This window comes from Eptesicus fuscus, chromosome 5 (assembly GCF_027574615.1).
Source record: "Eptesicus fuscus isolate TK198812 chromosome 5, DD_ASM_mEF_20220401, whole genome shotgun sequence".
Taxonomy (NCBI): Eukaryota; Metazoa; Chordata; class Mammalia; order Chiroptera; family Vespertilionidae; genus Eptesicus; species Eptesicus fuscus.
In genome coordinates this window covers 10,873,198-10,897,257 of record NC_072477.1, presented here as the reverse complement: position 1 = coordinate 10,897,257, position 24,060 = coordinate 10,873,198, and the positions used below count along the sequence as shown (strand labels likewise).

General features: G+C 46.3%; 1 protein-coding gene and 1 pseudogene across 1 annotated transcript in view; one reads left to right on the top strand and one right to left on the bottom strand.

The window, feature by feature from the left end:
• The window catches only part of FOXN3 (forkhead box N3), a 361,268-nt gene that overhangs the window by 264,459 nt on the left and 72,749 nt on the right, over nucleotides 1-24,060 (bottom strand). Inside the window, exon 2 of the mRNA XM_028155882.2 lies at nucleotides 8,413-8,528. The gene's annotated coding sequence lies outside the window, so the exon portion shown is untranslated. The remainder of the gene's footprint in view (nucleotides 1-8,412; nucleotides 8,529-24,060) is intronic.
• LOC103292275 (60S ribosomal protein L13-like) overlaps nucleotides 1-24,060 on the top strand; it is a 62,032-nt pseudogene that overhangs the window by 32,151 nt on the left and 5,821 nt on the right.

The following is a 24,060-nucleotide window of genomic DNA, read 5'->3' as shown; positions in this document are numbered from 1 at the left end:
CAGGAAAACACGTCAAAGGTGGTGAGGCCTCCTCAGCTTCCAGCAAGAATAAAGGAATGGGGGAGAGGGGGTGTGACGTACGTGCCGTCAGATGTGCTCATCGCCCAAACAAACACACCTTCTACGAGGGTCTGAGTGTCAGGTACGAGCCCAGCTGTTCAGAGGCCACTGGACTGGGCTGGAGTGATACCATGCCTTTTACATATTTTTTAAAAATAAATTTTATTGAATTTTACAGAGAGGAAGGGAGAGGGATAGAGAGTTAGAAACATCGATGAGAGAGAAACATCGATCACCTGCCTCCTGCACACTCCCTACTGGGTAGGTGCCTGCAACCAAGGTATATGCCCTTGACTGGAATCGAACCTGGGACTCTTGAGTCCGCAGGCCAACGCTCTAGCCACTGAGCCAAAGTGGTTAGGGCGCGTTTTACATATTAATCAGGCCAGTTTGGATGCCATTCTCTCAAGGGGTACCAACTTCAACACAGCGCTTCCTCTCCCGTCTCCCTGGGAGGTGCCCCTGCTCACCTGCGCTGCGTGGCTGCCACCTCTCGAGGAGCTGTGAGCTTTGAGCACAGTCATGAGTTGGGGCCCAAAAGACTCAGTCCCTGGTTAATGCCAAAATATCCATTTAAGAGTTCCTGTGCCCATACCACACTCGAGAGTGAGAGTAAAATAAAGGCGGACACATAAATAGATGCACTCCAGGGAGACCGTGGGCACAGGACAGCGTTTTCCCTGGGGAGGAGCCGCTCCCTCTCTGCCTTGCAGGGGCCGAGGCTGCCAGGTTTCTGCCCGGAGATCCATGTGTGACTGTGGATTCTTACCCAGAGTGCTGTGCACAGATGCTTGCTCATCTTTTCAAAGGCTATTTCCCTCCTCCTTCAATCAGGAAAAAAAAGTCTTTGAAACATTTTTTTATATGTTTTTGTTGATTTTTTTTTTTTGAACGAGAGGGATAGAGAGATAGAAACATCAATTGGCTGCCTTCTGCATGCTCCCTACTGGGGATTGAGCCCCCAACCAGGGAATCCAACCATGACCTGTTGGTCCATGGGTCCTCAACCACTGAGCCACAATGGCCGGGCAGGGAAAAAAGTCCTAATTGCTGGTAGGTCTTAACACTTGCTAATCTCCTTTTTAATAAGGAGGAGAGGCCACAGGCTGCGGACCTCCAGTAAACAGCAGGAGGAGCCAGTGAGGAAGACAGAGAGGGAGGTGAGACTAACTCAGGAGAAAGGGTAAGAGAACCCACTCCAGCAAGTGCCAGATGATTTTGCATGGCAATAAAATTTCAAAAATAGTTTCGGGGACAAGCATAGGTTGCCAACTTTTTGTTTTGCCAAGTAAGGATACTGAACTCACTATCCCGTGCTCATTTTCCTCTTCGCCTTGGACTCGGGGAAAGGTCATGTTTGACCACTTGCTTGTGCGTATATGTCTGTTCCCCCGACCCGCACCCTCACCCCAACCTCAGCATTACACTGTAAGCTCAAGCAGCCCACCTCAGAACTCCCTCTGCCCTCCACGCAGGAGGCCCCTTGAAATAGACCGGACTGGATCCAGAATCTGAGAATTATTACTTATTTCCTCATTTCACTTGAGAATGTTTCGCATTTCCTTACCGTCCTTCAGAGAATTTCTGTGAAACAGCCTTTCTAAGGTGACTTAACTACAGAGCCGTCTCAAAAAAAAAAAAAAAAAAAAAAAAAAGACAAAAACAAAAAAAAAAACACCAAAAAACAAAGCATACATTTTATACACTGGATTCACTTCAACCCTTGATAAGAAAGTAGTGTGTGTGTGTGTGTGTGTATGTGTGTGTGTGTGTGTGTATACTTCTCGTGGAAATGAATTCTAACGAAAGGGTGTATTCGCACTTTCAGCCTAGGGGCCTGACCTACAATGGCCAAGATTGCGTGTGCAAAGAATGTGAATGCCTTCTTTTGCAGAAGCGAATGACCAAAGACTTTCCAACCATTCATCCTGACATAACCTACTCCACAGCCAGCCCAGACAACTGCTCTGAAGGAAACCAATTTGCAGACCCTGGACCAGAACCAGGACTTGCAGCAACAGCTAAGGATTTAGATGAGTTTAATTTCTGAATTCTTGGGAGACAATGGCCACATCTATTAGCGGGTCCTGCACAATGCCCATTGGCCAGGTGCAGAAATCTCCCTTATCCCTGCAGACCAGCACTCTGGATCCGGCCTCCTCATCCCTCACAAACAGCTTGCAAAGGGCCTTCTGGACAAACGAAGGAATTCACAGTCACCATGTTATCTTTCAGGACACAGAGACCGACTCAGAAATGTTTCAGATGGCTTCTCAATTGAATAAAAGTGGGTTTTAATTTCACTTCCCATTATCGGGCAGGACCACACTCTTAAGTAAGGACAATTATAGTCATTTTAAGAGCTACTCTAAACAGAGTGTTTACTATCTGCCAAATATTGTATATGAATTATTTTATTTCGGCCAGGCTGGTGTGGCTCAGTGATTGAGCATTGACCTATGAACCTGGAGGTCACGGTTCGATTCCCAGTTGGGGCACATGCCCAGGTTGCAGGCTCCATCCCCAGTAGGGGGTGTACAGGAGGCAGCCAATCAGTGATTCTCTCTCATCATTGATGTTTCTATCTCTTCCTCTCCCTTCCTCGCTGAAATCAATAAAAATATATATTTTTAAAAAGAATTATTTTATTTCATTTTTGCACTGACTCTATAAGGTAAACATCATCATCCCCATTTTACAGATGGGGAAATGGAGGCACAGGCGCTTACCTTATTGCCTAGGAATCCACAGCTCAGAAATCACACCCAAAGTCGCTCAGCTAGAAAGAATAAGGACTGGAACTGAAAGCACCCTAACATCCACTGCCTCCCCCCAGGGACCCGGGGCCACTTCACTAAAACCGGTCCTGCACAGGCCACCGCTTCCATGGTGTGTGCCCTGTGCATGGGTGCGCTTTGAAAACCTGGGTCACCCCCCCTTTCCTTGAAGCCAGTGTTGCTTCCCTTGTTTCACAGTCCTGTTCAGGCTTTCTGCCCTCTCTCCCTCGGGGGCTCTAACTCTGGCCCTCAGGTCTTGGCCCCCCTGCAGCTAACCACGCAGCTAACCACCCAAGTCATTCCGTCCAATGAGACAAACCCATTTCTCTCAGGACAGTGGCTGCCATTCCAAAATGGCTCATGATGGGCCAAAGCTCTGTACTTGTTTCACGTAAAGCGAGCTCTCTAGAACTCACACGTTTCTTTCACCTGCTTCAGTCTGTGAGGACAATGGGACCAACGTCATCATGGGAGCTTCCCCCCCCCCCCCCGATTCTGTCGATGGCTCCCTTTGTCACTTCTGTGGCCCCCGGTCTCCCTGTATGTAGAATACCAACTCTCAGCCTACCTCACGAACGTGGCTGCGGTGACCAAGGGAGACAGTAAAAATATTCTGAGAAAAAGGATGCCTTCCGCAACGAAGGTGTTACCACCCCACCTTTTCCCAACAGCACAGGTTACGGCAAATACTGGGCACCGGCAAGGCAAAGCTTGGTTGGGTCCAGAAACTCTCTCTGTTACGTATATGGGGATTTCCAATTCACTCAAACGCTTCCCAGCAACACCTAGAGCCCTTAGCAAAGGTTCTCACCAGACAGCCAATCGGAAAACCCCTGTGGGCCTATGAATCAGTCTTTGGGAGACTATTCGTTTTGTGTTTAACATTTGGGTCCCATGGATGACTCAAGCATAACTTCCTTGGCATTGAAGGAACTGGGAACTGAGATGAACTGCCCAGTTTTTAATGGCATTTGGCCTCTGTGTACCCCATGTTGTCAGCGTTCCGTCTGTTGGGGCCCCATGAGAACGATGATCTATCACTGGCTAGTCTGAAAGCCCAGCCGGTGTGGCTCAGTGGTTGAGTGTCGACCTATGGAGCAGGAGGTCAGGGTTGGATTCCCAGTCAGGGCACATGCCCCAGTTGTGGGCTCAATGTTTCTATCTCTCTCCCCCTCTCCCTTCCTCTCTGAAATATATATATATTAAAAAGAGCTTTGGTGTCTGAGTAGTTTAGGATCCCTAAGATAAAGGGTTCTAGCCTTCTAAGAATCGCACATTCATTCTCTCCCCCCCTCCCCCCTGTTCCCCTGGCTTTTAAAATGGCTGAAATAATGAGAGCATCACAGGAAAACATATGGAATTGCATTTGTTGACTACTTATATACCCTCTACCCTGTCCAGCTGACTCTGCCACTGAACGCATCAGACTCCATACCGAACATGGATTTTTCCCCCCTTCCTGGAGTCTCTCATTTTCTCCATTGCATTCATTCAGAGGACAAAGCAATTTGCTATAGGCAACTACACCATTACTTTGTACAAACAAATTTACATAAATCATTATTAGAATGCTTTATCTTAGCAACATTATTTGGTTCCCAGAGCACAAATTAAATGCATGCTTAAAGCAGAATATTTTAAAGTTATTCCTATATTGTTTATGAGATAGAATTAGAAATTTCCTTTTTCTTTCATAATGGAATTTTTTTGTTTTCTTTGTACCTTTAGAAACCACATCTATAATTTTCTGGGGAGGGGATGGTTCTTGAAGCGAGCAATGCAATCGATGAGTCTGCCACATTTGGTTCATTTTTCAGAGACTGTTCCCTTTGATTCCATCGGTTTGGTTTTGAACACTGATTAGGAAGGTCAGGAACCAGGGAAATTAATACCAGCTTGTGAGTCGATGGGTTTTTGTTTCATATTATTCTGCAAGCAAAAACTGGTCTTTGGTTGTGGTGCGGCTTTTTTTTTTTTTTTTTTTTTTCAATAAACAAATTTGTACATAAACTTCCTGAAAACAGAGCCTGGTTTTTCCTAGCTGTTTGTGTTGGGAAGGTGCCTGTTTGAACCAACTGCATAGCACATGGCAAGTCTTCACTGGCTAGAGTTCGACTCCACCCTAGATTTCAAAATGCAGTCTTTTCTCCCTATGCACAACGCATGCCCAGTTTTAAAGCCAGCTGCACCGTCAACAGCAGGGCAGTGGGGACCGAAGGGGACTGGCGGGAAGTCAGGAGACATGCTCGCCAGTCCCGGTCCTGCTCCTTCCAATTCTGGAGACGCACGGGGTGATCTGGTATCTTTGCTGCTTGTCTGGGTCAGAACAGGCTGAACTCTCCGCTCAGGGCTGTAACCTTCCACCAGTTTGTGGTCTGGGAACAGATTCCCAAGCCTGTGTCAGGAAAGTGTGGGCCCCACGGGGCCAAGGGCTCTCAACCTTGTGCCTAAGAGCACAGCGTCAGACAGGCCTGGAATCAGGAGAGTGCTGTCCCTTGATAACCATGTGATCGTGAACAATTTAATTCGTTCTGTCTCTCTTACCTCATCCTATATAATAAAAGGCTAATATGCAAAGTGTCCCCTTGGAAGTTCGACCAAGAGACTGGGAGTCCGATCGCTCACTATGACATGCACTGACCACTAGGGGGCAGCGTGGAACATGGGGGGCGACCAGTGGCAGTGGCAGCAGGGTGCTGAGGGAGCGAGGGAAGGAGGAGGCGGGGAGGCAGGGAACCTGATCAGCCCTGATTGCCAGCCAGGCCTAGGGATCCTACCCATGCAGGAATTTTGTGCACCAGGCCTCTAGTCTGAAAATAAAGAGATTACCTGTACCTACCTCACAAGTTTGGGGATTGAATGAAGCAATAGAGGCAAAAGCTTAGAACAGTGTCCGACACTTAGAAAAAGCTTAGTAAACAGGAGGTAATAATCTCAAAGGATGACCAGTGGGGTCAAACTGGGGTGATCACATAACTTACTGTGGACACCCGGATGTTTCTGGGTGTGAAAGGGAGGACTGTATGATAATTATGTTGGGTTAACTGGCGAATGCTAGGACAGTCCTGGGAGTGTGTGACTACCCAGACGCCAGCCCACTGCCATTCAAGATGTGATAAAGAAATTAAGTAACAATTATATCTTAAGATATTTTACAACTCATGATACCTTTCAAAGCGCCTTCATACATCTTATTTGCACCTTTAATAAACTCTGTAGCCTGGCCAGTATGGCTCAATGGTTGAGCATTGACCTAGGAACCAGAAGGTCATGGTTCGATTCCCGGTCAGGGCACATGCCTGGGTTGTGGGCTTGAACCCCAGTTGGGAGCATGCAGGAGGCAGGCGAACAATGATTCTCTCTCATCATTGATGTTTCTATCTCTCCCTCTCCCTTCCTCTCTGAAGTCAATAAAAAAAATTTTTTTTAATAAAATAAACTATGTGAAAAAATTATAGGGCTGGGTTTATGACCCCTTAATAATGAGCAAACACATGGCAAGCATAGGAAAAGTATGGGTTTTCTCACAGTGACACAGTATTGCAGGGACCATGGGGGCCCCAAGCATTACTCTGCTCTGCCCTACTTCCCAGCCTCGGGGCAGCAAGACAGGGTCATGTGACTAATTCTGGCCAATGGGCTGTGGATGTAGAGCTACTTTGGGTCATTTCCAGGCTAAGGCAGTTAACCTTTTGCACTCGGATGTCGAGTGTGACTCGACACGGTTAGCATCGGTAGCAGCTCTTTTTATACTCTTTGAATGTATCAATAATTTGAAATATAAAAAAATCCAAATAAATAAGTTTGTATGAAAAGAAACTCCAGTTTTTTATTCTACTGCCACGCTTTGTAAAATCTGGGGTATTTAAAAAATTAAATCCCGAGTAGAATAAAGGAATCGAGAGAAAAAGCAAGCGAGTGCAAAGGGTTAAGAATGAGTGCGTGTTCTCAACTTTTCCCCCCACATGTTGCAGCAGCCAGGAAGCCGTGTTTTCAGATGTAGGTGTCACAAGAGGGAGGAAGCTTGGAACCTCAAAATACTGGCTATGGGCAAGTACACTGGTGGCTGGCGATCCAGGCTCTGCCTCCAGGAGGGCCCAAGCTCTGGGGTCAGCGGGACTCAGCTGCAGGAGCACCTGAGTGTGCGGGACAGTGGACTGTGGCCTGACAGGAAGAGCAGGTGCCTCAGAAGACAACTCTCAGCACTACCTTCAAGACCCAGGCCAGCGAAAGCCGCCACTGCTTTATCCAAGAGCAACCCTGGAAAAGAGCGAGGCGTGGGCAGCATATACTTGGCCATCTCAGGGTTAATCAGGGCATGTGCTCCCCACCCCTGACTGTGGCCCCTCAAGCAGCCATGAGACCCACCCTGACTTCCGGCTTTCGGAACTCTCTAGATATGTTCTCGGCATCAACTTATAAATACGTGTCCTTGGCTTATGCTCCCTACCTGTCAATTCCACTCCTCAGCCCAGAATAGCACCTTGTGAATCACCAGGTACTGACCTCACACGGTCCCTGGTTCATCCCAAGGCCTTTTCAAGCCACACCTGCCAGGCAGAGCTTGAAGGGAAGGGGTGGAGGTGTGTAAGAGAAGAGTCAATAATCAGGTAGACAGGCAGAGGCCGGGTGTGGACAGACCCAAAGAAGCAGAAAAAGGCCAGCAAAGTGGCAGCCAAAGCCAGGGCTGGGGCGACAATGACCGCTGTCCCTGAAGGAAGCTGCCAGCCAAGGCCCCACCGTAACAGGGCAGGTGGGGATCAGGGTCCTGGTCCAGGCAGCCAGGCCCCCGTTACCTGGGCTCACTGCGGGCTCATTCCCATCTTCCCACCCAGGCGCCAAGCTGCTCCTCGCCCCGCCTCCCGGCCTAATGATCCACAGGGATAAAGCCCAGCCGAGGCCCTCCCTCTTCCACGGATTCTTCCCTAGTTATTTCCGTTCCAGTCCTAAAAGTCTCTCAATTCCCTGAACCAGAGAGCTACCATCACTGCCCAGCCCCAGCCCCAGCCCCATCCTCACAAGGCACCACCATCTGCCACCCTCTCATGAGTGGGTGGGCCCTGGGTCTGTGGCTAAGCTGTGAGCCCCACATCTGTCCCAGGAACACATATTTTATCCCCATCTGACCCGAGAACACATAACCCATACTCAATAACACTTACGACCTCCATTAAAAGGTATAACATAAGAAAGATTAATTCGAGTAATATGTGGTCAGCTGAGAAAGAAAATTATTTAGAGGAACTACAGTAGAATCCAGTTTCCACCCGAAAAATTCCCAGCGAGGTTCCCTTTGCTTTGTGTGCCTAAGACACGCAACCAAACTTCAAATGAAGATGTGATTCGATGTTTTCATTATCTTAATGCCTAAATTGGATTGACCACATTTATGTAGTCTGATCAGCTGCATAAATTGATCATTAAGAAGATTGGAAGGAAGAGGGGCGGATACCAATTGATGGAGAGACGATCAATTTGGCATCTGCATTTACATATGGGACAGCGTTGGTATTTCATTCATTCAGTGCGGTTGCTATTAGGTGTAAGCAAGCTGGTGAAGACTGACTGTGGTTACCTGAGTCAGAATGGGTCCAGGAAACCGAGGTCAGCATTGCTCCAGTCACAGGAAGGACAGAGAGGCCTCCATTGTCACCAGAGCCATGGTCTTCTGGGAGATGATGCTTCTAGTGGCTGGTGGAGAGGAGCAGAAGGAAGATGGGATTAGAGCAGAGGAGGAGAGAGGACTCTCTCAGACACAATGAATACCATCTCTGGCAGGGCTTTAAAAGATGCCACACTTCAGTGACAGCGCCGATTGCAACAGCACCTCTTTGTTGCTTGGAAAGTTGATTGAAGCGCCCGGCCTTTCATGATGGAGTGTTCTTGAAACTGCCTCACGGGGCACAAAAGGACCCAGAGATGTGAAGATGCATGCCATAGACACTGTGAGATTATCTCCTGTTACTACAACTGCTATTGAGACATTTGTGATGTAGATAAAGAAGAGACATCAGAGCACCAACAAGCATTGCAGGCCAGTGGTGAACCACGTGGACTGGCCTTCATCCACTGGTTAGGCCAGGTCCACAGGCGCAAACTCAAGGACTCTCTAAAAAGAAAAAGAGTCTACGGCCATACCACCCTGAACGCGCCCGATCTCGTCTCATAAAAAGAAAATGAAGAAGAAAAATAAAAAATAAAATAAAATAAAATAAAATAAAATAAAAATAAAAAAAGAAAATGACTCTGGCTCTACTCCTGGAGAAAAAGGTCCCATCTAGCTAAAGCTCACTACATGGGCTGCAAGCTTTTGAGCCACAGTTAACCCATAATCTTGCAAAATAGGAAAGTTGGTACATGGGGTGGATTGCATCATAATTTGATGGAAGGTATTTTTTGTTTGTTTGTTGTTGTGTTTTTTTTGGCCTCCGCCTCAAGGAAGACAGATCAGTAGATTGTCTACTAAAAACAATGGTATTACCCTATGAGGTTAGTGTGAGAATACTAGGAAATAAATCCACTGAATCAGTGGTTCCCATATTCCAGATGGTCCCTGGAATAGCAGCATGAACATCCCCTGTGAGTTTGTTGGAAATGCAAATTCTCGGCCCCCACCCAAGACCACCTGAATCTGAATATTTGGAGGTGGGGTCCAGCGATCTCTTTTAACAAGCCCTTCAAGTGATTCTGATACACGTGAGATCTTTCATTTATCCACCCATCCAAAGACATCTAATCTGTCGTTGTAAACCAAAATTATCCTCCCCTGATGCATGTTACATTTCAAAGTACAGTGAGCTGGGATTGGAAGGAAAAATGGAAGGGTCACAGAGAGAAGATGATGAAATGGCCACGTTGGAGAAATGTACTGTCCACTGTGGGAGATAAGACACGTACGTAGGCAACTCAAATACAGACAGAATGCGTTACTTCCTGTAACAAACAGAAGGTTTCGGAGGAGACATTTGTTTCTGGCGGAGGTGAGGAGCGGGGCAGGTAGAAGAAAGCATCAAGACAGTAACAATACTAATGGGCCTTGAGCTTTGAACAGGATTTTGACCAGGAGGACCAAGCAATAGCTAAAGCAAAGGCCCAGAGAGGAGCAAGCATGAAGGCTATTCAGGGTGCATGGAGTAGCCAGGTCTGGCTGGTACTGGAGACACGTGGAAAGGGATCCAGGTGAGACAAAAATCTTTCAAGAACCATCAGGTGAACGCTAGGGGCCTGTGGCATCTGTTGTTTATGTTTAGAAATTGGCATCTAATAAATCAGGGGACTCAAGGATTTCTGAACCCAGCCTGCTTTCTGTCCTTTCTGTACTGCATTTTCTAGAAGGGAGCTTAAAGGAGCAACTGTGGGAGGTTTGCCCAGGAGGAACACACGAAAGAACATTTTAAAGCAGGCACAGGGCCCTGGATGTCACTGTAGCCTCAGGCCATTCTGCAAAGGGGCAGAATCTTACCAGACCTAAAAAGCCCCCGAGGACATCTATGGTTTTAGCTTTCTAAAACAACGCAAGGGAATGGTGGTGTGCCTTAGTCACAGGGAGAAGTTAAAGGGTTGGAGAGGAGGGATGGAGGAGGGTAGTCAAAAGGTACAGACTTGCAGTTATAAATAAGGCAAGGGAATGGAATGTACAGCCGGATGACTACAGTTAGTAATATTCTATCGCATATTTGAAAGTTGCTATGAGGGTAGATCTTAGAAGTTCTCAGCACATACAAAAATGTTGTAACTATGTAAGGTAATGAATGTTAACTAGACTTATTATGATCATCTCGCAATATATACAAGTATCAGATCATTATGTCGTACACCAGAAACTAATGTATGTCATATGGCAATTATACCTCAATTTAAAAATATTGAAATCATGTTAAAAAATGTTAAACTGATACTCAAGCTCTCCAAGTAGAGAAAAAATAATTTTCATTATACAGAAGGCATGGCTTGCCCAGCTGGCATGACTCAGTGGTTGAGCGTTGACTTATGAACCAGGAGGTCACAGTTCAAATCCCACTCAGGGTTGCGGGCTCCATCCCCAGTGTGGGGCGTGCAGGAGGCAACCAATCGATGATTCTATCTCATCATTGATGTTTCTATCCCTCTTTCCCTCTCACTTCCTCTCTGAAATCAATAAAAATAATTTTTAAAGAAGGTATGGTATTTGCTTCTAGAAAACTAACATAAATAGAATGCTTTCTTTCCTAATGCTGCCAAATGAATGATGGAATACTGAAAATGTGTCTGATGTCACACAAGGCTCTGATGGAAACGAAGCTGGATTCAGTACTGGTGATACCTGGTCGCTCATCCCAGCTCTGCCATTTGGCCATTGAGTCATTATGGGCAAGGCATTCAACCCCCTAAACCTCAGTGTTTCATCAATCAAGAAACAGAGGCACTGGCTTGCCCCAACTTCTTTGAAATTTAAATAAGAAAATACATATGAAGTTGCTGTGAAAATGATGAAGTTGCAATACTTCACAGAAGTATAGAATTATCCTACTCCTTGGGACATTTGGGTACTAATTAACACTTGTTACTGTGTTTGGCCTTTAAAAATTATAGAAATAAAACGTTTCTTATGCCCTTGAGACTCCTTTTAAATATTTCAGATATACCACTTCTAAGGAGCAAACTTGGCATCAACCAAAGCACTCTCCCATGAAACCTTTCACGGCGAATTTTTTACTTGTGATTTTTGTTTTTAATTTCATTCCTCTGACCACGATGGGGGATCCAGTTATCTTCCAGCCGCGCCTGGGGAGCACAGCTCAGTCCTCAGCAACACAGACGTATACGATGGCGATGATTTATCATCTCTGCAGTAGTGTCGTCCCAGATGGGCCATTTACTGATTTATTTCCATATGTAACTGGCAGAGAGATTAATCAGGCTTCCAACTTGGAAACCCGAATTGCGCTTTATTTCCTTAACTGGCTAACTCTGGACAAGAGGAAGTACACAATCATACAGAATACCAAGAGTTCCCCTCCCAAAGCCTGCTGACCTCCAATGCCTTTACACACACACACACACACACACACACACACACACACACACACAGCTTGCTCCTCCTGGCAACTCGGAGGGCTGGCTCTTTCCTTAGATACTCAAGGGCTTCCCCATAGGAGCTGAGTCTAACAGAACTGCGGGCTCTGTGAGCCCAGAAACCTTGATGCCAAATCAGGTCCAGTTGCAGCCACATTCCCCTCCCCGTGTGCAAGCTCAGGCTCATATTTCTGAGACCGAAGAGATCCCTTTGCCATGGCGCTGCACCCAGCTGGCCCCGCTGTGCGGTGCCCAGGCCCTGGAAAGTATGTGCTTTCTTTTTTCCACTCTTTTTAAGGGTCTGAACTTGACTGAATTCAGCAGCTGCCATAACCTCAGCCAGGCGATGGCTAATGACCTGTTAGCATTGCTCCCCGCCCCCCCCCCCCCCCGGCCCCACCCCCACCCCAGGTCAGCTCTCAGTCCACTTTTGTTAATTCTACCCCCATGATATTAGCTTTTAGCAAAGAGTGTTCATGGGATTGTTGTCACGGGACAGTGTTTGCATACAGAAAGCCAGCCAATCGCAACACAGGGCAGAAAGCACCAGCTGACTGTGACATCTCACGTGGAACCCAAGGCCTCAGTCAGGAAGGCTCAGTACACGGGGCCATGGAGATTTTTTTTTAAATCCTCACCCAAGAAGATGTTTTTATTTATTTTTTCTTTATAGACAGAGCTAGGGAGAGAAAGAAGAGAGAAACATCGGTCGACTGCCTCCCACACTGACCAGGAATTAAACCCGAATCCTTTTGTTGTACGGGATGATGCTCCAGCCAACTGAGCCATCAGCCAGGGCAGGACCAGGTAGAGCTATCATTGGCTCCTCCACACACCTGGGTCACTAACCCCCGAGTGGCTTTGGAACAGTCACTTGGTTTGGGTTCACAATTCTCTCCTCTGTAGTTTGAGTTCACTCTATCGGGTTCCTTCTGGCTCTAAAATCGTGTGATACTATGAATATGGGGGGAGAGGGAGGGAATCAGCCATCCCCTTGGTTTCTGTGTTTAGATGATGCCAAACAGCCAGCAGTTTGGAAGCCTCTGAAAGTGGCTGAATCGGTCCAGACAGACAGAGCCACGGGAAGCTCAGTACCCAATAGGCTCTCCTTCAGCAGAGAGCATGAGCACTGGAAGGTTGCACAGCTTTACAAATTTTTAAGGACACGATGCAATACAACAGTTCGGAGTACTGTTCTAGGGATGGCAAAAGCTACAAGATGCCGAAGTCATCGAACTTTCTCTTTCATACACTCACATCTCGGTTAAGAAGAGACACAACTGATCTGAATACAGTGAAAGAAGTGGCATCATGGAAGACAAAGAAACTGTGATGGGAACATGGAAGTTGGAAAAATCCTCCTGACGAGGGGGAGAAGGGGAGAGCTGTAAGGTTGTATGGAGGACGTGGAACTGAAGCTGGGTCTTACAAAGCCAAGATGGAGGTGAAGGCATTGGACAAATACACCAGCGAGAGCCAAGGCCTAGGGCTTCCTGGCCAGCCCAGGACACAGTATCTGGTACCCTAGGGCAGCCACAGGATGCTCAAGGGGAAGAGGGCTAGTGGGAGGGAAGGCTGGGCTGGAGCCAGTGTGGAAAGCCCTGGACGCCAGCCTGCAGGCTCGCTCGTGCCCCGTGCCCACCGAGAACTGTCAGAAGTTCCTGAGCAGTGGAGACTCCAAATGAGCTACACCTCAGGAAGTTGATTCTGGCAATTCCGTTACCATTTAGGACTGGTAATAAGATCTGTCTGTACCTTCATTTTTCTCTTATTCATTCCATGCTGCCACTATTTGGGAATCCCTCACATTTATTTTTTTTTTCCAAATCAATTTCCTGGCCCTTCAAATGGAAGCAATTGAATTTCCTACAAGCACTGCCAGGATTTAAATTTGAATGACTGATTCGGCCTGGGGCTTGGCGTTTAGGTGTATGTGGTTTTTCTATTCTTACAAAAGAGTTAAATAACACGGCACAGACTGGTGGACTTCTGTTTTGTTTTGTTTTTTTACACTGGAAAATATTTCTGGGTGGTGAAAAAAAATATACAACGTCCCGACTGTTGGAAAGGCCCGCTTGCTCTAATACTCCCAAACAGACAAACGCTGAACTAGTCATCCACAGTAGCTCATGGAGGGCCTGGCCGGGTTGCTCAGTTCGTCAGAGTGTCATCCCCATGTGCCAAGGTTGTGGGTTCGATCCCTGGTTAGGGCACATACAAGAATCAACCAATGAATGCATAAATAAGTGGAACAAATTGATGTTTTTCTCTCTCTCTCATCAATAAATTTTTTTTATTGTTTAAAGTATTACATGTAGTAGTACATAACTCATCAATAAATTAAAAACATTTTTTTAAGTAGTTCATGGAAACTTTTCTGATTTCCGGTTTCGGAGCCCAAGGTTTCCAGGGCCCCTCCCAAGTGCTGATAGCAGAATGTGATGTAGACCCTCATACCAATGGCATTTGGCTCCTCTGCCTTGGGGGGCCAAGCACAGGTGGTTTCCTGCAGCTGTCACAGAGAGAAGCTGGCCACCACAACGCACAGGGCCCGGGCCAGGCAAGCCAGGGCACGGGGGAGCGGTCCGCAAGCCTGCCCTCCCCTGGGCCCCAGAGATGAGTGTGGGAGTAGGCAGGTGAGACTCCGAGAAAGGGGCTGCCCTTTGGTATGAGCCACCATTAAAAAAAAAAAATCCCCCTTAGAAGACACAAACTTCACTTCCCATCTCTGGGTGGCTCAGACTACAGATGGGCATACATGGGAAGCTTCAACATTAGTTTCACTTGGGGTCACCTTATTTAGAAAGGCAAATCGTGTCTACCCACTGGGGCGTCAAATATTCTAGCGTTCAGGTCCCTGATTTATAATGCAAAAATCTGTCCCATCCCTCCATATTACCCGGGCATGCAGGAAGCTGCAGACAACACACCCCTCCCCACGTTCTCTTAACATCTAGTCCAACAGTTACTGTGAGGGACAACACGTAGTAGACGCTGTAGGCAGCTCCCCGTGCACATAAAAAACAGTCTCACACACCACAAGAGAGTTGCGTGCCTCAGGTGCCGCTTTTTGTAAAAGTCCACCTCTGGTCAGAAAAACGAATCCTCCTCAATCGAACAGATTAGCTTAAATTACCATGCCATTTTACGTTCCTTTCACTGATACATGACTAACAAAACTGTAAGGTAAGTGCAGGCTCAAACTGAATAATGGACATATAAAAATATTTTGACATTAAAAACTCAGTCGAAATTGAACTACAACATACTTGAAAGCTCCCGCAATCATACCGAGCACGCTGAAATCTATTAACCTAATACCCAGGCTGCTATTCAAAAGCAGAGGTCTGGCATGTAAATAAATACCCATTTGAGCACTTCTCCTAAATTACTTAACTGTACCATTTGATTGCAAAGTCACCCATTTACAAAGTCTATCATCTTGACTTGGTTGCTCTCAACACTCAAGTCTTATCAGGTTACAATGTGGCAGCATAATATAAACACAGAGACCAGCGTATGGTACCAAAAAGTAGCAGCAAATGTCAAAGACAAACCAGGGTCATCCCGGGAAAGAGATATTTACATAAGCATTCGGAAAAGACAATGGAGCCCCAATTCCCCTCTAGCTGCTCACCCAATCAACCTCTCTGCGTCTCACCTGACCATTTTTATAGAAAAGCAATTTCTACAATGATACATTCAAAGACCTTAGTTGCCATAAACTCAGAAGCAAAGATTCTGTTGCACATTAGAATTGCTTTAAGACTCGGCTGTCTTCAACCTGAGCTTTCATTCCTTACCCATTACTAACGCCCCCCACCCCCTCTAAAAAAATTAGCTTCACTTCCTTCTTAAAGATGCCATTTGCCAAGGCCGTTTTCTTACCTTTGTAACTCACATTGGTTCCCTCTGATGATATTTACCCAAGCCAGGGCAATTGCTTGACTGGAATCTTGCAACTTTCAACTCTGTCCCGATTTTGCTGTCATGGTGAGGAGGGGGAACGCCAAAGCCCCCCAGTGCATCTCTGAGCTGAATCAGAGCTGTATTTTAAATTCTTTTACACTTACTTAATATAGTGTGTGCTGCCTGTCCACTGATGCGATATCAGAAACCTGCAAGCTACTATTTCTGCAACTGTGTCACTGTAGATAGTCTGAAACATGTACGTCGCTGTTGCCATGGAAACAAACACAGCTAGGGTAGAGTGCCACGCTGTGTTAATTCCTTCACCCATGAACCCCAGGGGAAGGCTAACATTCATCTTCTTTCTCCTTTAGTCTCACACTGCTTTAATATTTTTTTTAGCATTATCAAATGATGTACTAAATGCACAGGGTACACCTGAAAATCCGGATGGCTGAAATGAGCCGTGTCCAACCTAGCCGGCTGGGGATCTGCTTCAGGTGGGGCCGCCAGGCAATAGATCCTTTCACCAACTTCTCCTGGGAGAGATGGAGAACTTTCCTTCTTTAAAAACGGTGCGGGCAGGACAAAAAAAAAAAAAGGTGCGCATCTTGGTCTCATCTAAGAACAGTTATCGCAGAATCGCACCAGAATAAAGATGCCCTCGGCATTGTGCCTTATCGGTTCTGTGAAAGGCAGAGGGAGGTTTTGCAAACTTTCTGAAGTGGATCCAAGCTAAGAGTTCTTTTCCCTTCCCACGAGAGCTGCACGCGCAGGCTGTAAACCCAATAGTTTTAATTAGCCAAAAGCATACACCCTCACAAGGGCTTCGCCTGCCCCCACTGGGTCTTTGTTTCTAAACTTAAAGAAGAAGGTATTAGAATGAGTGACAAGATGGAAATCTGACATCATTCAGAAAGAAATGTGATTTCTCCCGGAATCTGAAAATTCTCTCACTTGCTGCAAGCTCAAATCTTTGACCTGATACAATATTTGGACTGGTGGAGGAAAGTCAGATTCTCTCAGTACGCCTAAAAGCCAAAATGTGCAGATACCGGTGCGCAGGGCTATCTCCTGATTATGCAAACCGGTACGCCACTTTAAATAATGGGGTTATTCAGCACAGTAGACACAAGTAAGCTGTTCAAAATCTTAATTACATCCTATCCCTTGGGCTAGTTAATAATATTCAATCCAGATGAAAATGGCCACACTTTAGATCTGCATGCTGATGTGCTTCACTTGAATATAATTTTCGCACTAAACCATCAATTGTAGGCTTTGAAAGTGCAGATCTGCGACTCTCAACTGGCATTTTTAAAAAAGAAACCACTACTTTATTTGTGGGAATTATGGCAAAATTATTCCACCAAAGCTAAGCCAAATTTTCCTATTAGTTTCTAAATTGAACCATGCTTGACTATTTACTATGATGATAATAATGCACTCATCCCTAAAGAGAAAGCAAAACAGAAAAGAGATAAACAAACGGTACTGGTAAAAGAGATCACTAACTTTTTAAAAGCAATCTCAAATGATGTGAGGGTCCAGTAGCAAGCCTGGTCTGTGAGCAGGAGCAGGGCAGGTGGAGGTGACTCTGTAACTCATCCTGACCAGAACTCACAAACTTCAGGAGCAGAACCACAGCCACAGAAGCGACTGCTCCTTGCACGTACTTCACACTTCTGTATCTGCCTTTGGCGAGCATCACCGGGCATTTTCACGTGGGCCATCCCATCTGACTATCACAGGTTACACTGTGAATTCGAGAGGCGAGTATCCACAGTCTCAACTCACGGCAGAGAGCGCCGAGGTTCCAAGGATCAATGACTGGCCCAAGGTCACACATTAAGCGGCAGAACTTGTCCCTGATCTAGTGCTCGGGCCGTGTGCCACGCCGTCTCTAGGTTGCTCACACAAGCAGATGGTTGTAAAGGACTTAAAATAACTTAAAATAGCCAGGACCGGTTTGGCTCAGTGGATAGAGCGTCGGCCTGCGGACTGAAAGGTCCCGGGTTCGATTCCGGTCAGGGGCATGTACCCTGGTTGTGGGCACATCCCCAGTGAGGGGGTGTGCAGGAGGCAGCTGATCGATGTTTCTCTCTCATCGATATTTCTAACTCTCTATCCCTCTCTCTTCCTCTCTGTAAAAAATCAATAAAATATATTTTAAAAAAATAACTTAAAATATAACTTACAAAAACAGGACAGATATGGGGTATTAGATAAATTAGTGCAGATGTTAACTACGGCTGGTGGTTAAGCTCATGCTCCTCTCTGATCTCGCCCACCCACTCTCTTCTCCCAAGGGTGGGAGGAGAGGAACCAGCCTATAGACTGAGTTCAGCACCGGCCCCAAAGCAGATCATCTCAGCCTGCTCACAAAGCCCTGAACCCCCTTCCTTCCTTCCCAGACACCCCAGCCCTGAGTGCCACTCCTCGGAGAGAGTTGCACAGGGAAAGATGGCTGGAGGTCCCTTGGGAGAAAGGAGGTGAAAGCAGGGTTGGGAGCAACAAAAAGCAGCAATAAAGTAGTTATCCTCCTGTGATAGTTAATTTCATGTGTATATATGCATTTATATGTGTGTGTGTGTATTATGTCTGTCTGCATGTGTGTATATATGCACGTGGGTATGTGTGCGTATGTATGTGTGTGTGCATACATGCACATATGTACATACATCCATGGATGTACATACATCCTACTAGTCATGCCTCCCCAGGAAATTCTAACACACTTCCCTGAGGAAGCGAGTAATCGGAAGTGGATTCCGTCATGATCCAGGTTATGCACGACCTCTTAGTCTGGTTGAACATCAGACTCATTTCGTTACCCTCAACAGCAAGGATGAAATGGATTTGGTCATGCTGCATTTTGAGGAACGAGGACTTCTGAGAAGTAAATTTTTCCAGACTGACTTTATTCCAGGTGCTCCTGAGGCAGCAGGAGGCTTCCCGAGGGGCAGTGTTCTGGGGAGACCTCCCAGAGGGAGGGGGGAAACGGGGTGCCTTCCCGCAAATGCTCCAACTCAAGACAGTGACGTGGTTGGTCCCTTTTGATAAAAACTTTCCCAAATGGACTGTATAAGAAAACAATGGATTGGGCAAAGTACACGGCACGTGGTTTAGCCTGTCCTAGTTTTCATGACTTGGCTGGCATCATGCACATTATGATACCGAGTTCTCAGAAGCCATGCAAGCGTAGGCGGGAGGGGAGGAGGTCACCCACACAGGAGCAGGCCCCGCACGCCCGTGATTTCCTAAGCCTCGTATTTACATTTTCATATTCTCTGGCCTCCACTTGCCCCTCCCTGGCTGTCGGGGTACCAGCTGGCCTTCCCACCACACAAAGTGGCCTGGCTCTCGCTGTTCCCTCCCTATTTTGATTCACATCTAATATGCCAGGGGCTGGGAAACCAAATAAGAGAGTTGATTAGCATTTTGTCTGAAATAAGATGAAATAGGCCTCAGAAAGTATCCCTGAGCACAAAACTGTCAACTTTCAGATGCCATTGACTCCAGGTCAATTAGCCTACAGCCAGGCACCTAATGAGCAATTTGCCTATAATTTAAAATCTTTTTTGAGTGTTTTTACATGGCAATGTCCTTTTCTCTTTTTTTTTTTCATCTCTTTGGCATCATAAGGTTTATAAATCAAGTCTTCTAAGGGCACACGCAGCTTGTTTTTAAATTTTAGTTTATGTTTCATATTTTTTATTCAACAATTTTTTGAGATACAGGCAATGAATGCAAAAACACTCGAAATGGAACTGAGTTTCCGGTGAACTGGTTTCTCGGCAAATCGATCTGGGCACTGGCTTTAACGACATGCTTACTTCCGCTTTTCCTTTCCAGGATGCAGCGCCTGTCCGAGGGCAGCTGATGCTCCGTCAGAGAGGAACGCATGGTCTGCCCTGCACGGCTGCCTGCACCGCTCTGTCTTCTTGCTGCACAGGACTCGGCACAGCTGTGTTTCTGGCCTCAATGGAGGGAAGGAATCCGTATGGTTTGGCTTTGTTCCTTTCCACCGTGAACCAAATGTATGGGCACTGTTGAGCAAGCTCACCAAAGCAGGGCTCACCCTCCCGTTCATTCCAGGAGCCCCCGTCGTGTGTTTTGGATGCGTGTATGTTGGCACAGGTAGCATACAAGGCACCCCTGCTTTTCTGCATCAAAGCGATACACAGGCTACAGAAGCCTGAGCAGGACTTGCCTGACAACCCAATTCTTAAAGTGAAGGGGGAAAGCCCAAGGTCAAGATGTGTCCAGCATGACTGGAACGGACAGCACCAGCCCTAGTCCAAAGGCCAGGCCAGGTGCCTTGGAGCCCTGCTCCCAGTGCCCTTTAGAGGGAAAGCGGACACCAGATCTGCCAGTAAGACCAGAAGCCACGCTGACCTGTGAGGTTAGGGACAAGCTCGGGGTGTGCTCCTAAGCAGGCAGGATCAGGGCTGCAACGGGGACAGGAAAGAGCTGAGGATGGTCCCTGTGCACCCCGTGTCCCAATCATCCACCCTGGGCTCTGACACAGACACTGCCCCTCTGGGTAGAGCCCTGAGCCACTTAAGCACTCTGCAGAAAGCAAGCCTTCCAGCCAGCCTGGGCCCCTGGCATGGAGCCACGAGGATGCCCACCAGCCAGGAGGGCCGCCTTTTCCCTGGAGCTGCCATGCTGCTGCTTGTCTGGCAGGAGTGAGGGCAATGGGGCCAGCTATTGGAGAAGAGAAAGGAACCAGGGAGGCCTCACGTTCGATGCTCACAGGGATGCTCAGTCAAGGTTGGAGACGGAAGTTCTCCTGGGAATGGGAGCTTTACAGGCTGAAACGGTCACTGTGAGGTCTGCTTTAAACGTCTCCAGGAGGGGGCTGTCCTTGGCCTGCACGCACTTCCTCTATCTGTATACCTCGTACCGGTTAATAATGCGGATTTTTTTCAATAGACAGAGTTACACCAATGTTGATATATATGTGATTTGATATTATGCTATTTTGTTGTATTGACAGCAAGCTTCAAAACTTCATATGTCAAATTCGCTGAAGGTGTTAACATCATAGATATTTTTACGCTTAAAAATGTCGAATTTCATGCCAAAAAAAGAGCATCTGCGGGAAGTTTTAATTCATTACTTTATTTTGAAGAAAAGTGCTGCTGAATACTTCGGGAAGCTTATGGTGAACATGCTCCATCTCAAGATACTTGTGAACGCTGGTTTAAAATCTTTCAAAGTGATGATTTCGATGTGAAAGACAAAGAACGTCCAGGTCAACCAAAAAAGTTTGAAGACCAACAATTACAAGCATTATTGGATGAAGATGCATGTCAAACTCAAAAACAACTTGCAGAAAGATTAAACGTTGCTCAGCAAACAATTTCCAATCATTTACAAGCAATGGGAAAGATTTTAAAGGAAGGAAAATGGGTGCCACATCAACTGAACGAAAAACAAATGGAAAACCGAAAAGTCATCAGTAAAATGTTGCTTCAACGGCACAAAAGAAAGTCTTTTTTGCATTGAATTGTGACTGGCGATGAAAAGTGGACTTATATTGAGAATCCCAAATGCACAAAATCATGGGTTGATCCAGGTCAACCATCAACATCAACTGCAAGGCCAAATAGCTTTGGAAAGAAGACAATGCTCTGTTTGGTGGGATCAGGAAGGTGTGGTATAGTATGAGCTTCTAAAACCAGGTGAAACCATTATACTGATCACTACCGACAACAAATAATCAATTTGAACCACGCTTTGATCATAAAACGACCAGAATGTGCCAGAAGGCACGGCAAAGTAATTTTGCTTCATGATGACGCACCATCACACACTTCAAAACCAGTTAAAGACACGTTAACAGATCTTGCCTGGGAAGTATTAACCCACCCACCATATTCACCAGACCCTGCTCCTTCAGATTACCACTTGTTCCGATCAATGGCACACGCACTTTCTGAGCAGCACTTCAAAACATACGGAGAAGTGGAAAATTGGGTCTCTGAATGGTTTGCCTCAAAACAAGAAAAGTTTTATTGGGACAGTATCCACAAATTACCTGAAAGATGGGGGAAATGTGTAGCTAGCGACGGACATTACTTTGATTAAAGCACTTTTGATGTTTCTCTTGAAATTACCGTGTTTTCTTTAGTTACAAAATCCGCATTATTAACCAGTACATCTGGTATATGGATGATAACCAATGAGCTCAACTCATGTACCCTCAAAGCGTTCACTCCAGGATTGGACATGAATACCTAGCCATTGGGGAAGTGGTAAAAAAATTTATTTTTGCTTTTCAATCCAAGCCTACAGTGAATTGAATTAATGTGTTTTGCCCTAACCCTCCCACCCCTTAATAAAAATGGAAGTTGTTAATAGAAAAGTTGTCACTAGTAATGTATATAATCAGACTGTACATTAGAACATTTGGGGGCCTGTAACACTGACTTATATAAGAAGATGGCTATTCGTTTACTTCTCAAATAACAGCCCACGACGGTAGATGGTCGGTGGTGGAGCAGGGGTGGGAGGTAGCTGGGCAGCTGGTACCCTGAAGGCGGACACCCAGGGCCTCTCTCTCTAGTTGCGCTGCTGCTTCCTAGCGTCTGTCCCACATCTGCATGGTTTTCAGTATCACGTGAACACCTTGTCCCTGCCCTCATCAGGAGCACGGAAGAAAGAGAACGTGAGGGCTCACTCGTTCGTTTTAAAGGTGAAATCCACACATCATACCCATCCCTTCCACAGTCCTCCATCAGCCAGAAGGTAGTCACTTAGCCCCTGGAGTAGAAGGTGTCCAGCTAAAGCCCCAGGGTTCTACTACTGATAGCTACTAAGTTTACACACGTGCATGGGAATGATAAACACCAAATTCAAGGTGGTGGTTACATGGGGCACAAGGAAGAGATGAGGTCCTGGGACTGGGGAAGGGATACACAGGGGCCTGCAATTATATCTTCCATGTCTTATTTTTTTGAAAATACAAGAGTGGGCAAAAGTAGGTTTACTGTGCCATTTTTTATTTTTATTTTTTGCGTTAACAAAGCTTTTTTTTTTTTAATCCTCACCTGAGGACATTTTTTTTAGAGAAAGTGGAATGGAAGGGAAGGGAGAGAAGGGAGAGACAGAAAGAGAGAAACATCGATGTGAGAGAGACACATCGATTGGCTGCCTCACACGCCCCAAAATCGAGGTACGTGCCCTTGACTGGAATCGAACCAGAGACCCGTCAGTCCGCGGGCCGATGCTCTATCCACTGAGCCAAACTGGCCAGGGCCAACATAGTTATTGTAATAACCATAACCTGCATGTCTTTTTCCATGTGAACAACTGTAAGCCTACTTTTGCCCATTCCTGCATTTGAAGAAAATATGGCAAAATGTTGAGATCTGCCAAAGTTGGGTAATGGGCAAAGGGTGTTTTAGCTTTTCCTATCTACACTAATAAGAGAGTAAGATGCAAATTGACCGTACCTTCACGATGTCTACCAGCCAATCAGGAGTGTGTATGCAAATGAACCCAACAAAGATGGTGGGTTAATTTGCATACACAGGTGCTGAGCGGCCGGGGGCGGGGCGGGATGCTTGCGTCGTTGCCATGGTGACGACACAGACGTTCCGCATCACCCCAGCCACTCCGGGCCTCTGGGCAGTGTGGGAAGGCAGAAAGGCGGCTCCGGGCCGGAGCAAAGGCAGTGCCGGCAGCCAGGGGAAGGAAGGCCCATTCTTGCATGAATCTTCGTGCATCGGGCCTCTAGTGTTAGAAATAAATTGTCATAGCCCTAACCGGTTTGGCTCAGTGGATAGAGCGTCGGCCTGTGGACTCAAGGGTCCCAGGTTCGATTCCGGTCAAGGGCATGTACCTTGGTTGCGGGCACATCCCCAGTAGGGAGTGTGCAGGAGGCAGCTGATTGATGTTTCTGTTTCATCGATGTTTCTAACTCTCTATCCCTCTCCCTTCCTCTCTGTAAAAAATCAATAAAATGTAAAAAAAAAAAATAAATTGTCATAAAACCTACACAATTTAGCATTATCTCAATGACCCAAATGCAACTCAACTCAAAGTGCATTTCACCAATTCTAAAATGCACATTTTTCTACATTTGAACCCTCTGAAATGAGTGCATTGAATTATATTAGGCATCATTTTTCTTAGTAATACACAAAATAATGTTACATTTTACAATGAATGCTAATTTGAATGTGAAGATGTACAATGTATAAATTGTATTTCAAGTGGAACGTGGTGCATGTGACTATGTTTGTGAGTG